The sequence below is a fragment of the Callospermophilus lateralis genome, chromosome 1 (assembly GCF_048772815.1).
Source record: "Callospermophilus lateralis isolate mCalLat2 chromosome 1, mCalLat2.hap1, whole genome shotgun sequence".
Lineage (NCBI taxonomy): Eukaryota > Metazoa > Chordata > Mammalia > Rodentia > Sciuridae > Callospermophilus > Callospermophilus lateralis.
This window is the reverse complement of record NC_135305.1, coordinates 32,173,534-32,191,728: the sequence shown is the minus strand read 5'-3', so window position 1 is coordinate 32,191,728 and position 18,195 is coordinate 32,173,534. Positions and strand designations below refer to the sequence as shown.

General features: G+C 36.1%; 1 protein-coding gene and 1 pseudogene across 7 annotated transcripts in view; one reads left to right on the top strand and one right to left on the bottom strand.

Moving 5' to 3' along the window:
- The window catches only part of Ppp1r9a (protein phosphatase 1 regulatory subunit 9A), a 287,136-nt gene that overhangs the window by 122,209 nt on the left and 146,732 nt on the right, over nt 1–18,195 (bottom strand). The window lies entirely within an intron of this gene.
- Nucleotides 7,742–8,284, top strand: LOC143403309 (small ribosomal subunit protein uS10m pseudogene; annotated as a pseudogene).

Below are 18,195 nucleotides of genomic sequence, written 5' to 3'. Positions count from 1 at the left end.
AATAAAACTGACATTTTCAATTAAATTCAGCAATTATTAAGCATCTAAATGGTGCCTGGAAAAGCTTCATGAGTACCCCTCAAAATCTTAAAATCTAGGTGTGAATTGTTTTTTTAACAAACATATTAAAAACTTCAAAGAACATATGGTGGTCCTGTGGTACACACCTATAATTCTAGTGGCCCCAGAGGCTGAGGCAGGAGGATACCAAGTTCAAAGCCAGCCTCAGTAACTTGGCAAGACCCTAACCAACTTAGGGAGACCCTGTCTCACAATAAAAAAAAAAAAAAATTAAAAATTAAAAAAAAAAGGGCTAGAGATGTGACACAGTGGTTAAGCATCCCTGGGTTCAATCCTCAGTACCAAAATAAATAAATAAATAGATATGTTTTTTAAAGGTTGGGATTGTGGCTCAGTGGTTAAGTGCTCCTGGGTTCAATCTCTGATACAATGAAAATGCAGAATAAAAAGTCAGAAATGAAAGAAAACATACTTATTGCCACTCAAGCTGATAGGTCCAGCTTTACATGTGCAACTGGAAAACTAGCAATTCTTAAATTTTTTATATGGTAACCTGTAAGCCAATAATACATATTAACTATAGAGAAGCAGCTGCAATGTACTTTCTAATGGTACATACCTTCTCAAAATCGTGTCCTTGGAGGGTTTGTACCTGAGTGGACACTGTTTTTCTTACTGACTTTCAACATGATTTCATAGCCTCACACACTTGGATCTTCACTTAATCTAACAAATCTTCACCAATAGTAAACATTACTATATCAAAATGCATATCTCTAAACTGAAGTTTATACTTTTATTTATCTGATCAGAAAATATGCTTCCAACACCTATTCCATAGAAACCTCTAATACTGTTAGACTTGCGACTTCCCCATACCCCTTTTTATCTTTCACTTTATATTTTTTTGTAAGCACATATTCAAATTTATTCATTCAACAAAAATGTACAGATTACCAATTCTATGCCAGCTATTCTGCTAGATATTGATGAAGGCACAGTCTCAATCACCTCACAGTTTATGATGGACACAGAAATAAAAATAAACAATTATAGTACAATGTGGTAACTGTTTTAACAGAAGAATTTATCAAGTAATTTTTTGCCTTAGAAAAGAATCTTGTGGAGGGGAGGGTGTTTGTTTTGAACCTCAAAGAACAGAAAGGGATTTACATATTCAAATGCAGAAGAGGAGGAATGTGAATTTCAAATATAAGACCCTACACCACAAAATTAAAAAAAAAAAAACTAGGTAGATAGATAGAAGGTATTTTGGGGAAAAAAAATGATAGTTGAGTAGATAGACCACAATACAACACACCCAACAAAGTAGACTTCAACTATACATACCATTATAGTTTAGATATGAAGTGTCCCCCAAAAGTTCACGTGTAAGACAATGAAAGAAAGTTTGGGGATGAAATGGCTAGGTTATGAGAGCTTTAACCTAATCAGTGCTCTAATCCACTGATAAGAATTAACTAGTTGATATCTATAGGCAGGAATACCTAGGGTCTTACAAGCCCAGGAAATCAATGGCACATACAACTGGAAATTACTTCATTAACGTTTGCTACTCATCTACTTCAGCTAATAGGTCCAAATATATGACTACAATACAATAATTTAAGTGTTATCCACTCTTAATGTTTACTAGAACATAGTGAGTAAATAAATGTGTGTGTGTGTGTGTGTGTGTGTGTGTGTAAGAGAGAGAGAGAGAGAGAGAGAGAGAGAGAGAGATTGCATGTGTGTATGTGAGAGAACTGCTTTAAATAAATGAACACTTTCCTAACTTTTTTTCAGAGTCCTAAACATTGTTATCAAAATGTTCTCCCTCAATTAGGCTAGTTTATAAAGTTCATTTTTAGATATCCTGAAATTAAAGAAAAAATTAGAAGACTCAATATTGGAAAATGATACTTTGTTCGGGCATCAAGCAATCAGATGACTATACCAACATTCCATTCTGCAGAAAAGAAATAACCTAAGATACCTTTCTATCTTTGGCTTGCTTATGTAAGCATGTGGAAAAAGAAGCCATAAATAATTGAAAAGGAAAAGTCAGAAATTCATTATTTTCAGGTTACACTATTATTTTTACTTGGAAAATCTTAGAAATTCAACAGAAAAAAATATTACAACTAAAAAGAGTTCAGTAAAGCAATGTTCATTTTAAATGAACCAATATATAAAAAATCAATAAATCAAAAAATAAACCATAAAATACTCAGAATTTACTAGCTATAAGTGTACAAAGATTTCCTTCTAAATAAAATTTAACTGAGAACAAAAGAAGCTGTAAGTTTAATGTCATATTATTCCTAAATTAAAATTTTTAATATTGTAAAGATATCCATGCACCTGAATCTCTGCAAATGTCAGTCTATACCAATTTAATTGATGAATTCAGGGCAATAAAAATTAAAAACCCATCCATACTTTTGAGAGAAACTAATAGGCTGTTTGAAAATGAACAGTAGGGATGGAAAAGAGCCTTACTGGGTATCAAAATATACAATAAAACTACATTAATTAAGACAATATAGTTTGGGCCCTAAGGCAGATTTATTTTTATCCTCTATTCTGTTTCACTGTTTTCTTTTTTCTCTTCAAATTAGTTACAGTGGTCATTTAATAAACAATATGGAAAGAATTAGATATCCATCTGAAGAATATTCCTATTTCATGTCATAAATTAAAATAGAATTCAGATGAGCTAAGAATAAAAATGTACACATTTGTCCCTCAGTATCAGTGTAGTGAGGGGTTGATTCAAGGATCTCTCATTCCCCATGGATACAAAATCTGCAGCTGCTGAAGCCCCTCACATAAAATTGCATATTTTCATATAACCTACATACATATATACTCCACTCATATACTCTGAATCATCTCTAGATTAATTATAATAACCAACACAATATAGGTAATACATAAAAAGCTGTTATACTGTATTGTTTAGATAATAATGGTAAGGAAAATGATCTATACATGTTCCTTTTTTCTTTCTGGATATTTTCAATGTGTAGCTGGTTGAATCAACAAATATAGAACCCACAGAGAACCACCTATATATACTTTAAGAGTGCTATAACAAAAATGGGGCAATGTTTCATACATTAGAGAGAGATTCACAGATACTACAAGTTCTAAAGGAAATGAATAAACTATCTGGTTAAAACTCAGTGCTAAGCAATTAGAGGTTTAGCTGAGTAGCAGAGTCCTCACCTAGAATGCATGAGACCCTAGATTCGATCCCTAGCAGTGCAAAAAATAATAATAAAAATTAATGCTAAAAACTTCTAGACAGCAAAATATCTATAAAGACAATATAAGAAAAGTCACAAATTAGGAGAGAATATTAATATATAAAGGGCTTTCTCAACTAATTTTGCATGTATGAGTAGAGAAAGGAAATTAACTGCGAATTCAACAAAGAAATACTAATGCCTAGTAAAACACACAATGATGCTCAAGTTCATTAAATATTAAGCAAATGCAAATTAAAACAAGGAGACACTATGTATTCACCCATAAGAATGGTTTTAAAAAAAAACACTGCAATATCCAGTTTTTGTGGGGATATAAGAAAAAAATTTTAGCCACTTAAAAACAGACCAAAAAAAAAAAAAAAAAGCATGATTTGAAAACAGTAACCAACATTTTAAATGTAAAAGCCTTTAAGCGAATGTTACCTCTACGTATTTAGAGAAATATCTGTATATGTGTAAAAATATATGTAAAAGGAAGTTCATTATAGCACTATTTTTAATATCCCAGAGTGGAAAATTACCTAAATGTTAATCAATAAAAAAACTGGCTTGCAAAATTATAACATATACAATCAGGCATGGTAATGCACACCTATAATTCCAGTTACTTGGGAGGCTGAGGCAGCAGGATGACAAGTTTAACATGAATTACTTATAATACAGATATCATTAAACCAAAAGAGCACATTGCAGATAAAGATATTTCCAATTTCTATAACCCAACCCAATTCATACGATATGAATTTTAAGCTAACTTTGAACGTCTAAATTTCTTAGCTCAAAATCAACTTGGCTTTTGCCACATCATAAAGTCAGGAAAAGTCTCAGCTTCCTTACATACAAAATGACTGTTATAATAATAATATTTACCCTGTAAAATAGTTGTGAAAATGAAATGGTATAATCCATATAATTGTGTTTCGTTCAATATAGGAAGAGAAATAATCCTCCAGGGTAATAAATAATACAATATTTCCCCAGACACTTACATTCACATGCTCTTTTATGAATGGGTTTTGAATATTTCATCTACTATGATTCTTAGTACCCTTTAAACAAAAATCTGCTTAACTAATTTTATATTATAATGTAGACTGGTCTGCCAAAACCCCAACCTTTGTCCAGAACAATGCACTATCATTGTATAATGGCTCACTGCTTACCATGCTTTCTGTTCTGCTGGATCAGGAAGAACCTCAGAGATGAAAGGAAGTTTCACATGGATAAATACCTTCCCTTTCATCTATATTGTCCTGAGTTGCCTAATTTTAAAATAATATTTCTACTATTTACATTTATATTACCTCAGGTGCTCTACAAAAATATGGATAATTAATCAAATGATAATATCAGCCTCATCATGGTATTACTAGAGCACAAAAAAACCTCTCAAGGCCAATAGCATCCTGGGTCCCAATAATCAATGCCATCAAGATACATATACTTTTAGTTCAGTCACCTTTATGTTGTTCCTGTGTTAGTTCACTAAGAAAAGCAAACAAAAGGATGTTTAAATTTAAGACTTCTTGTTTCAGAGCCAAGAAGTGATATTCTGTTCCTTGATCAAAGCAAACAAAACAAGACCTCGTGCACTGCTTTGCAGTGGAGTCCTGCTTTCCAGGGTGACAAGTTTGCAATCATATTTAGCAAGGATATTTCTGAGCCAGCAACCCAAGGCTATGAAAAACAAATAGAACAAAATTTAGCTTATTATAAGCTTTCAAATACAGTCATGTTATTTACATTTGTGGTAGTCTCAGCTACAACACTTTTTCAAAATGACAGCAATACATTTTCAACAATAAGAAAAAATCATTTCCTTTACTTCTTTATGACACATTTCTTTAATCAATGCATGTCAAAATAAAGTCAGCATTCTCTGTAAATACTGACTGGAAGGAATCTCCCACAATGCTTCCACCAGGTCTCAGTTCCGGCAGTAGTCTGAGTTCTGCTTAATCTTCCTGACACATCAAAGATGGAAAACGTCCCAGGTTCTAGCACGCTGAGTTTCAGATGCTGGCTGGGCACAGTGTACTACTGGAGATAAGCCAAGCATTCACATGCTCCCACAAATGGACACACTCATCACGAGCTTCCCAGGCAGAACCCTACCTCACCTGCATGTAATTTTAGTTGCTCTTCTCAAGATACTCTAAACTGAAACCAACAGTAAGCCTGAGAAGACAGTCCACAATTTTCAGGTTTTTAAAACAAATTTGGCCATAAACCACTACTGGGAAAGGAGGACCTTGACAGTCATGGAGCAGTATATAATATCAAATTTCCTTTTCTTTGTCCCAGGCTTTCTCACTGACTTACAATAGTAAAAACTACATAGTTTCTTGATGCCCATTGTGCCAAGGACTATGTTAGGTTCCTGACACAAAATAAAGCAACTCAAACTGGAGTTTGTAATTATCAGGTATTCTGCACTCACTGGTAGTCTCCAAAGATTATAAATAGGTGAGAGTTTTAATTTCCTCCTCTATGTTCTTGTAGCATGTTATAATGAAAGAAAGACTCATACTATGGCTTGGGAGGATGAGGCAGGAATTCAAGTTCAAGGCCAGCCTCAGCAATTTAACAAGTCCCCACACAATTTGGTAAAACTCTGTCTTGAAACAAAAAATAAAAAAGGGTTGAAGGGGTAGCTCCTAAGGCAGGAAAAGGATAAAGAGTGTGTTCACTTTTCATATTTTTACATGAAAAACTTGAGGTTCAAAGGACAATATACATGGTGAATATAAGGATAACTAACAAAGTTTATAAATGCATAAGTCATTTCACTAAATATGAGCCTAGTGTGAATTACAAAAGAACAGGAAGTAAAAAGAAAAAAAATACACACTACATAACAGGTGTTGGAGCACATGCCAGTTCAAAAGGCAGCACAAAAAATAGCTTGCATTGTGTCAGGGTTCTCCAGAGAAACAGGACCAATAGGATGTATGCAGACATATTTATTTTATATATGCAATATATTTTTATTTCATTCATTAAAAATAAAATATTTTTATTTTAAATAAAGTGAATTTATTCTAAGGTCTGGTTCACATGACTGGGAGGCCAGCAAGTTCAGAATCTACAGGCCACAGGCTGTAGACCTCAAAAGAGCTGACGCTGATGCTGATGCTCAAATTCAAAGGCAATTGTCTGGCAGAATTCCTTATCCTTCAGCGGAGGTCAGACTTTTTCTATAAGGGTCTTCAACTGATCAGATAAGTCCCATCCACTTTATGAAGGGTCATCTGCCTTAGCCTCCCGATTTAAATGTAAATCTCATCTAAAAATACCTTTATGGAAACATCTAGAATCATGTTTGCCCAGAATTGGCAAGCTTGGCATAGCCAAGTTGACACCTAAAATAAGCCATCACAAAGCTTTCTAACTATTTTTGAACACAAAACCTGGACTTCTCAGCATTTAACCAAGATGGTCAGAGGAATATAGTTTCCTAAAAAAACATGCAGATATAAAATCACAGGTTTATATCTAATATTTACTTGGATACTCCTGACAGATTAAGGTATTTCACATAGATAACATCATTATCTGCATGGTTAAATCCTAGATAAGAAAAGAAGAAGCCATCCTGGCTGCAACTGCAGCCAAGAAGGGTGCTGAGGGGAACCTGCACGTGGCAGGCTGATGAAGAGCAGTGGGCAGTAAGCACTTGGCTGCATGCACTGAGAGCTTGGAGAAATTGCTGGCTTGTACGTGTAAGGAGACAGGCTCAGTTTTGATATTCAGCCTTCTGGGGTTCAAATTCTTTTCACTACATATTGCTCTGCTGTGCCGCTGCAATCTGGAAAGAATGTATGATGGAAATGGAGTCTCTGTAAGTGTAAAGACTGACTACAATGAACACGAAGAGCTCTCCTTCAACTTACAATAGACATGTAGCATGAGTGAGAATACACATGTTAGAAGATACTGGGCAATTACTAATACAGTAGAAATCCGCTTATCTTAATCAGTCTAGCATCTAAAAGAAATCATTGATCACTATGACTAGGAACTGCAAAGATCCTATCTTGGTTAAAAAACATAAGAACTAGGGCCAAGAAAAGAATGTGAGTACCGGAAACCTTTCACCTCAATTCAAGTGAAAATAGTGATAAGTCCTAAAAGCACTAATGACAAGCAGGAGCTCTATTATCTGTTCCTATGCCAAATCAGCCAGTTCTAAAAGCCCAGACCCAAAGGATCTCAGGAAAGGGACTAAATACCATCATCTCCCATTCTAGAGTTCTCAGTCTGCACCCCAGTTTCTCCTCAAAGAATCCTATAACATGTCTTCCACAAGACCTACCTGTCACATACTGTTTCCCTTATACAATTCAAAGAGAGACAGTTTTCACAACCAATTAAAGGGTACAGAAAGAGTAAGTAAAATGGTTTTCAGAAGTATGTATTAGAGGCTTGTGTGCTAGCACCTCTGGCAGAGCTTGGGAATTTGTCTATAAACAGTTTAAAGAGCAGTACAGTCAATAATGGTGCCTTTCTTCCTAATACCTACATGAAGTGGGCACAGTTTTCAAATTCACACACTGATGTCCCAAAGGATTTGACCAAATGATAACCATATCTGATGAAATGGATACATTGTATGAATGCCTGTCAATTTTACTAAAAGGCCACAAAAAGGCTGTAATGAACAGTTATGAATATTTTGCCATGCTTGCTGTTAAAGAACTTGATCTCTCTACTAAAGTACATGAACCTCCAAGGAACACAGTGATTTACTCTTCTCAAATCAGTGCATATTTTCAAGAAGCAGAGTTCAGTATGAAATGAGAATGCTTTGCAGATGTTTAGAGTTAGAACATCTAACTGGATGTACAGCAGATGTCTACTTGGAATACTCTCAGCAAAACTTACCTGAAGGAGTTGCCATGGAAGTAACAAAGACAGAAATGTTCCCAGAACACATCAAGGAGCCAATATGGGAAACAGTACCAGTGGAAAAAGAAGAAAGCAAGTAATAAAGCCTCAGGGAACCACTCATGCCTGGATTTGAAAGGAGAATGGGCCAGATGTGTATGTTTGAATGGAGAGTGCTTACAGCTGAGACAATCTAGAGTCCTGCTCACTGCTTTGTTGAGTCCTCTTGCCCAGTTCAGTTGAGAATAGAGAATGAAACCATAATGGCAGACGGAAATGGAGCAAAAGAACCATTTTATCTATTCTTTTTATATATATTATTGTATAAAAAAACTTGAACAGCCAGGCATGATGTAGCACACAGATAATCCCAGGTGCTGGGGAGGCTGAGACAAGAGGATAGGAAGTTTGAAGCCAGCCAGCCAAAGCAACTTGTGAGACCCTGTCTCAAAATAAGAAAAGGGCTGGAAATGTCACTCAGTGAAAGAGAAACCCTGCATTCAATCCTCAGTACTATAAAAAAGTGTAATTAATATATATATATATATATATATATATATATACATATATATATATATATACGCAAAAAAGGAAGTATGTAGTGGAGATACTGGGAGGGAGGGGAGTAATGCTGCTAAGTCTTTTTAATTCATATCTTGATAATATTCTTCTTTTGTTATTTTAATGCTAAAAATAATCTCTAAATATTCTCACGAAAAGCATACAAGAACACAGGAAAAATCAAGAATATAGTTTTATATTGTCACTGGCATTGACCATCTCATACTTGTAGATAATTAACAACCAAATATAGAAGTTATAAACTCTTCAAATTTAGAACATCTATGACTGACTTTGTGGAAAATTATATACATATATATGTATTATATACTTGGGCATATATATCTTTTAAATCGTGTGTATCAAATAATATTCAAAATAAATGGAGTTTTATTTACACATAAAGAAATTAGCAATGAAATAAAAAACCGGAAGATCCTATATCTCTTATTTTTAATAAAATAGAGTCAAATGATAATTAATACTGTTTATCTGTAAATACATAGTGTTAAAGTACTTTAAACATTTTATAAATATGCTCTTGCAAAAATACTTTATGCTACTAAAGTATTCAGTTTAAAAATTCCTTCACAAATAAACTCAGGTCATTCCAACTTTGAACAAATTCTAAGATAATCAAGCCAAATTAGTGAATTTTTTCCAAAAGACAGTTTTCAGGGAGAACTGGGAGATTCCACTGATGTTCACATTTTCCTCGGTGTTTTTCAAATTATTATAAACAATTAAATATATCCATGAGAAATTAACAATGTTCTCTTTCAGTTCAGCCAGACTTTGAGTTTAAATCTGAGACATATGCTTTACAAACTGACAGCTGTTAGCCAGCATGAAATAAACTGGTGGCCATGGTCCAGCTCCCACTGGAGAGGTGTCCTCATCACAGAAAATTTTGACTAATTAGCCCAATTGGCACCTCTTGGGGAGAGGGGGCAATGTACTTACTTATCCCACTACAAGTGCCAGCATTGTGTTCCCAAAGGCCCGTGAAGGGAGATCATTATGAGTTGTCTGAATCGGAAGACAGAGAGCAGTACAGTGTATGTGTAGGTCAAAGGCAGGAAAGGAGTATCAGCTGTATGAAAGAGTGTTTGAGAGCATCTCTTGAGCACAGTAAGGGAAGCCTGTAAACTCTTCAGTACGACTGCACTTTCCCATATGAAATCCCCAAGGGTAAGCGCACCACTGATGGAGACTATGTAAGGTGTCAATGAAAGACAACACTGAACACTGAGGCCTTTGGACCTTGAGAAGAGCTACTCAGTCCAACATTGTGTCTGGGAAGAGAATGAAACAAACTTGAAAAAAACTTGATTCTTTTCAGAACTAAAAGAGTGAGTTAAAGGAAGAAGGGCTCCTAACACCAGGAACTTTAGAACTCTCAGAAATTGTGCAATGACCTAGGAAAGTAGAAAAGAAGGACAAAACATAGCTGAGACTGAATTACCAGCTGCTGTGGTAGGATATGGTTTGAGTGTGTCTCTTAAAGGTTCATGTATTGAAAGCTTGGTCAACAGGGTGGTAGTATTGGGAGGTGGCTCGGAACTTTTAAGAGGCAGACCCAGTAGAAGATCCCTAGGTCAACTGAGAGCACTGCCTTTGGAAGGGATACCCAGTCTCTGGGTTCCTGTCTTGCAATGTTCTCTCTCCCTCTCACATGCACTCCCACCTCTGAGATGCCATCCTCCTTGAGAACTTCACCATAGTCAAGCTGATGCTGGTGCCATGCCCTTAAACCTCAAACTATGAGCTTAATAAGCCTCCCATCTTAGTAAAGTGCTCAGCCCTAGGTTATTCACTATATAACAATAAATGGACAAATGCACTACCTGAACAAGTGGATTAAGACCTCAACAAGATAAACATTAGTCCAAAGAAAAAAGGGAATGTGACAACAAAGCATCCTAGTACTCAATGAACTAAAATTGATTCTGCCTCCTTAGATTAAAAAAAAAAAATCTGACACAAGACTCCTCTTACCATTCTGATTGGCTTTTGATATGTTAACATTACTAAGCTGCTTCCAATTAATCAAACACTAAGCTAGGTATCATTGTGAAAGTATTTTGCAGATTTGATGAGTACAAAATGGGTTAGCCTTATAAGGAAGATTATCCTGCATAATCTGGGAGAGCCTGATTCAATCAGTTGACAAACCTAAGGAACAGAAAGCTGAGGTTCCCTGGTGTTCCATACTACCAGCTTAATGGCCTGACCATAAGATTTCAGATTTGCCAAAGAAAACAATCAAGAATGTTGAGAGAGAGCCTACACAATAGGAGAAAATCTTTGCTACCTGCACCTCAGATACAGCATTAATCTCCAGGATATATAAAAAATTCAACACCAAAATAAATAAATAAATAAATAGCCCAATCAATAAGTGGGCTAAGTAACTGAGCAGACACTTCACAGAAGAAGAAACACAACTGGTCAACAAATAAAAAATATTCAATATCACTAGCAATTAGAGTAATGCAAATTAAAACTACACTGAGACTTCATCTCACTTCAGTCAGATTGGCAATTATCAAGAATAGAAATAATAAATGTTGGTGAGGATATTGGGGAAAAGGTACACTTATAGATTGCTGATGAGATTACAATGGAAATTGTTTCTGCATCCACAGTCATCATTCACAGGCTCAGTAGCTGAGACACTTGCACTCTCTGCTTCGACTTTTTAAAATTATTATTTAAAATTATCACAAAGCTCTGCTACTTACTTTTGTCCGATGCTCACCATTTATTTACTATTCCAACCTCAGCCTATTGAACTGCTTTCTATTCTGTACTTCTGTTCTACTCTCTTATTTTCACCTTGCACATGCTTGTCTTTCCTTCAGGATGCCATCCACCTATCTCTCTTCCTGTAGATATTATTTGCTGACTCTAACTATAGCTGAGTAAGGGCTCTATTTTTGAGTGCAACTACTCTGGAAATCAGTATGGAAATTCCCCAGTTACCCAGCTATCCCACTCCTCAGTTTATACACAAAGGACTTAAAATCAGCATACCATAGTGACACAGCCACATCAATATTTATAGCAGCTCAATTCACAATAATTAAGCTATGGCTCTAACCTAGATGCCCTGCAATAGATGAATGGATAAAGAAAATGTGGTACATATACAAAATGGAATATTAATCAGCCAAAAAGAAGAATGAAATTATGGCATTTTCCAGTAAATGGATGGAACTGGAGGCTATAATGCTAAGTGAAACAAGCCAATCCCCCCAAAAAACCAAAGTCCGAATGTTCTCTCTGATAGGCAGATGCTAATACACAATAAGGGGGTGGGGGAAAGGTAGAAGTACTATGGATTAGACAAAGGTGTATGAGGGGAAGGGAGCAGGAATAGAATAGGAAAGTTAGTAAATGAATCAGACATAACTTTCTTAGATTCTTATATGAACACATGACCACTGTAACTCCACATTACATACAACCACAAGAATGGGAAGTTATACTTCCTGTATCTATACTATTTTTAAAATATACTCTCATGTATAACTAAAAAGAACAAATAAAAATTAAATAAATACAAAATATTTCAAATGTGCATAGCCAACCCCTCCTCAATTTGCATAAGCAATTCCTTGCAGAAACTCTCTTAATACGCATCTTCTACTGGTTCTCTCTTTGATGAATCTTGACTGATAAACTAATATTTTGACTCTTCATTGTAGGAAAAGGAGAGTTATTTAGAGCAATAATTTTTAAACTTCTGACCAAAACTGTGATCTACAAAACTTGTAAATCGATCTACTAGGTTAGAAATGGCATTGAGAAAAGTTAAATAGAAACGGACAGAATAATGTTTTGAACAACTAATAAAAAAAAATAATAAAATTAGCTTTTCATGAAAAAAAAAAAAGAAGATATCAGCATTCATTCAAGTAGTAAGAGTAAATACTATACTTTCAAACCTTCAGTTTCAAATAAACATACATGACACACGTCCAATTTAAATAGTGATGATTTGGAGACTAAAAGAATATTAGCACCTAAGAAATAATTTTAAAAAGTCAAAACAGAGAATACAAGTGTCCCAGTTACTGATTATTAATCTCACACCTGTCACTGTTAACCAACATCAGAGGTGAACAAGAAATGACTTCCTGCTGGGTGTGGTAGGGCACGCCTGTAATCCCGGCAGCTCAGGAGGCTGAGATCAGGAGTTCAAAGCCAGTTTCAGCAACTTAGCGATGCCCTAAGCAACTCAGCAAAACTAGTCTCTAAGAAAATATATTTTAAAAAAAGGGCTGTGAATGTGGCTGGGGGGTCAGAGGGGGAGGGAGGGAGGGAGGGAGGAAGGAAGGAAGGAAGGAAGGAAGGAAGGAAGGAAGGAAGGAAGGAAGGAAGGAAGGAAGGAATTCCTGAGCTACTTTAGAAACAGCCCTCAACCAGCTATGGTTAGAGTCAGCAAATAATATCTACAGGAAGGGAGATATACGGCATCCTGAAGGAAAGAGAAGCATGTGCAAGGTGAAAATAAGAGAGTAGAACAGAAGTACAGAATAGGAAGCAATTCAATATGGCTGAGGTTGGAACGGTAAATAAATGGTAAACATCGGACAAAAATATGTAGCAGAGCTTTGTGACAGATGGTCAATCTGTGTGAATAAATATTACATGCTACACAGAGTCACTACAAGCATTTTTCTTTCAGAGAATGGGACTTTATCAAGAGGATTAGAGGAGACCAGAATTTAAGGAAAGAGATAAATAAGGAGCTCTGAGAATTCCTTGTCCTCGTCCCCTTGGGGGGCCCTTTAAGGGAGTTGAGGTCCTCTGGAGGTAAGAGACTTCTCCCAAAGTGCCCTGGGGTGTGGCCAGTCATTCACACAATAGTAGAAGGCAGGTGGGAATGTGGCATAGTACTCTTGCAAAGGACTGAAGCAAACAGTAAAAGCAGCATCAATCTCAGAAGGTCCATGAGCAAACTAAGGGACTGGGGACAAGAGTGCCTCTCCAGGGTCAGTTAGGTACAGAAGGGGCACATGAGTGACAACAGCAATAAAAGCCCTACTTTTGCTGAATAGATCTGTAACACTTTAGGTTGAAATTGTGTCAAATATATACATAGTAAAGATCTATCTGAAATTCTGCACTTATGCTAGACTCTGGAGAGACTCGTGCTTGGGTTTAGTACCATTTACTAGGGTCAAATAATAAAAACAGAGGTTGTACAGTTTCCAGACTCTCAAACACAGCCAAATGCTAACAGAGGTGAAAGAAAATGTTTCTGTAAGCATTTCTAGTACCAGCAGAGATCTACATAGTGCAAAAGAAAATTTTAATTTCAGTAAAGGACAAAGTAAAATATGCTTAATTTTAAACTCTGCAAGCTGAAGCCAGACATCACATGTTGATCAGAAAAAAAAACTGATCAACAAGACTGAAGCACAAACAACTGATTGTTAGGGGCTGCTTATGCACATGAGGACACTGATGCTATGATACAAGGCTAAACTTGTAAACCTAAGACTAGACGAAAAGGACTCTACCACACTGTGAGCAGCTGTGATCCATGTTAAAATTAATCATGTCACCCCACAAAGAAGGGAAAACTGCTTTCTTACAAACAAACCATCCTTTTCATTTAGACTTCTCTAAGAACTATAGTCAAATGTAACTGACCAATTCTGGATCATCACTAAAAATGTCAATTTACAGCTAAGTCTACAAATACTATCTGTCTCATGTTTCCCTTATATAGAGACAATACCTAAAAAGCAGAAGAGTTTTACTGGAAATAAAATAATCAGTGGTCTTTGTCAAAATGTGGAGGACAGTGTTGTCACATCATCCTTCATCATCCTTGGTGTGTTTGAAGTGAAAGCTGCCACAACTTCCATTACCATGGGATTAATGGTCACATCTGGGAATCGCTGACCCTTGAATCACACTAACTTTGACCTCATATATCTTGTGATACAACTGATGGCTTTGTAAATACTGTGAGAACCACTCTACTTCTTAAATCGATCATCTCTACAACCTCAGAAACTTCTTCACAAAAGAGTACCACCACAGCAAAGCTGGGTGGTATTTTCTTTGTTAAAATAGGCAAACACTCTGTAAACAGAAAACACTGTTAACACTGCTACCAGCTCCTGATTCTATACAGATAGTCCACACTTTTGGACCAGCTTGGTGCCTCAGAAATACCTCAAACCCCAAGTACCCCTAAGGAAAACTACCGTGCCAACTATACTCTGTCTTCTGAAAGGTCTCTCACGTTTGAAGCCAACAGAAGCCTTCTGTCACAAGGGCTTGAAAGGGCCATCGATCACATAACAATTCCTTCTACTCTTCTCCCCCTGCCACCCACATGAAATTAGTCAAAATCTCCTATTGCTTCTAGCTTTAAAAGGATTCTATACTCACTTCTTTCTATTCCCCTTGCCTGTTCAGGCCCCCAATAATTATGTCATCGTACAACTGAACTATTGCATTCTATCTCAAATTTCTCCTACTAACGATACACCACAGCTTAGTGCCATCCTGGTCACTGGGGTCAGAAAACAACAATGGGAGAAGGAACTGAGGTGAGAGGACAAAAAGTGAAGTTGTGAGTGACTTTTGATTTCACATTTTTCTGTAAGTCTTCTCATACTTTTCAAATTCCATATTGAAGGATTACTTCCTAATGGAGTGGGAAGACACTCCAAAAAGACCTCATAAGGTGCTCCATTAGCTGGAGAAGAGAGTTTGAACTTTAGAAGGAGGTTCATTCAAAGTCCTCCCGGATCTGGCTCTAGTTTGAGTGACTGCCCGTCAGGCAGTTTCATTCATCTTTGTATCATCTACTATTCAAAGGACAATATTTTGATGGGTCTTTCATAATTGTCAGTGAGTAAATATATGGTTGTACCCTAAATGAGAACTCCTTCTGAGCAAAAGAATAGTAATCTTCAAAAGGTTAAAAAAATAGAAGTATTTAAAATAAAACAAACAACTTCAAAATAAAGCAGTTCTCACATACATATTATATGGAATGATATTATATGGAAATCCACTAGCCAAATAAACCAATTAAAATAGCCAATTATCATAATCATTTGCAAGGCTGTACTCCAGAAGAGCTGACTTCATAACATGGTCCTCATTATTGTTTACATCAGGAATCAAGTATTACTAAAAAAGGAACATGTGTTACTAAGACTAATTTTATGTCCTATTGTAGATAATCTGATAAAAGACCTCTGGGCTCCATTTTTTAAAAGGACTGACAAGAAAACTTAGAATTCTCCCAATTCCCTCTCTCTCTTTGAGGGGAGATACTAGGTATTGAACTTAACACTGAACAATATTCCCAGACCTTTTTATTTTTTATTTTAACACAGGGTCTCACTAAGTTGCTTCAGGCCTCACTAAGTTGCTTCAGGCCTTGCTAATTTGCTGAGGCTGGCTCTGAGCTGGTGATCCTTCTGCCTCAGCCTCTCAAGCTGCTGGAACTACAGGCATGCACAACCTCCCCAGCCTCCCTTCCCCTTTTGATCAGTTTAGTGTACACAAGTCAGTTTAGTAGAAAATCATAATTTGTTCAATATATTTTTAAACATTAAAATCATATTGTTACAAATATTATAGTAAAGGATAACTAAATATAATGATTATAAAAGTATATCATTTAAGGAATATGATATTAATACCATGATTTCTGACTGAAATAAGGAACTGGTGGAAAGAATTTCAATGTTTAAAAGCATTTCAATGCTTGACAGAGTGAACTTGAATATGTAAATATGTAAAAGTGGTTGGCTCCCTTTGTATCCCTGAGAGCAGCACCTGTCCCTAAGAAATAAGGAGTCAGTTAGGGCCTTAATGCCCCACAACTGTGACAGATTTGCTGATTAAAATACAGCAGTCACTTTTACTGTGTTACATTCTGGTCATGGCAGGCTGTTCCTGAGAATCTCCATCTGCTGATGCCTGTCTGTTCTCTCCCAAGCCAAACAAACAGTCCAGTGTATAAGACCTCAGGTTTGTCAAAGGCTGTACCCATGTCATCCCCACATGCCATCCTGACATCAGGAGGGTAAATGTGTATCCTTTGTATCTTAAACCAAAGCATAAATGTACTCAAATATCCCCTTTCCAGGATACACATAAAGCAATTAAGAACAAATTTTAATATAGGGAATTATGTCTCACCCTTCCACTTTGGGAGAAACCAAAACACTTCCAAAATATTAGTCTCAATTTCTTGAATATTTTGGAATCTCACTATGACAGTGTCCTCCAATATTCAATGACTTCTCTCCAGATTCCTGGAATCCTTAATCCAGTGCTTGGCACTTATGTCCTAGCACCTTCAGCACAGGAATGTCTTATCCCTGTAGTATCTCTAACACTTGGCACTGTGCTTGACACAGGGTGTCTTCTCAACAGGTGATTTGTTGTTAGAAGTGTCTTATAAGAAAGACTGCCTGATAAATGCAGTTCTTTTGGAAATTCTGTAACTGAACTCCCTTGGACAAGGACTCCATTCATTCATCAAAACAGCTGTTCAACAAGTTTCCGATATGTTGGCAGTATGAATAAGGCATCTTCCTCAGTGTCTGATCCACCCTGATGGTTTCTACTCTACACACTAGCATTAGAGTACCTAAGATTCAAGCAACAGCTGTAGGTAGCATAAAAAAGCAACAAGGAGCCTTTAACAACAACAAAAAAAGTAAGTAATATCACACAGGACTGAAAAAGTTACTTCTCTGAGTGCCAGTTTATTCCACTGCTAGTTCTTTCTACTCCTTTCTCACTGCAGATATAAGTGCATATCCAACAGCTCCATGATAAGTCTTGAAAAGAAAATTTCAACAGTGACATCAGGTAGATAGAGGAAAACCTCCCACTATGTTTATAGGCAAAGAGCAGACTTCATCTATTGGACCTTTTTTTCTATTCTATTAAAAAATGTCTAAACAGAGAAAAGACAAGTAGGTGATAACAAGGATGTTAAAGAGGAGCTACCTACCATTCAGATTCTTCTATGGAAGGTGGCCCTTTTAAATTCATAATCATCTTTTTTTGCAGGTCAGTAAACTGAAAGTTCATAGATGACAGGTAGTTTGTCCAAAGATATATAGGAAATATATAAGTGCAGAAGAGAAATGAAAATACATATATGTAACAATTGAAATTCAAAGCTCTGATTTGGTTGAATTAAAAGTTCATGCTTAGGAAAGAGATTAGAGGAAGGGCAGAGGGAAGCAAAAGGGAAGGTAATGGAATATAACATTGATCAAATTATGTTATATGCATGTATGAATATGGAATAATGAATCCCATTATTATATGCAATTATAATGCACCAATAAAAAAAATTCCATGCTTGGGCAGTGAATATAGCTCAGTGATAAAAATGTAAGCTTAGCAGCTTAGCATGTACAAGGCCCTATGTTCAATCCCCAGGATGAAA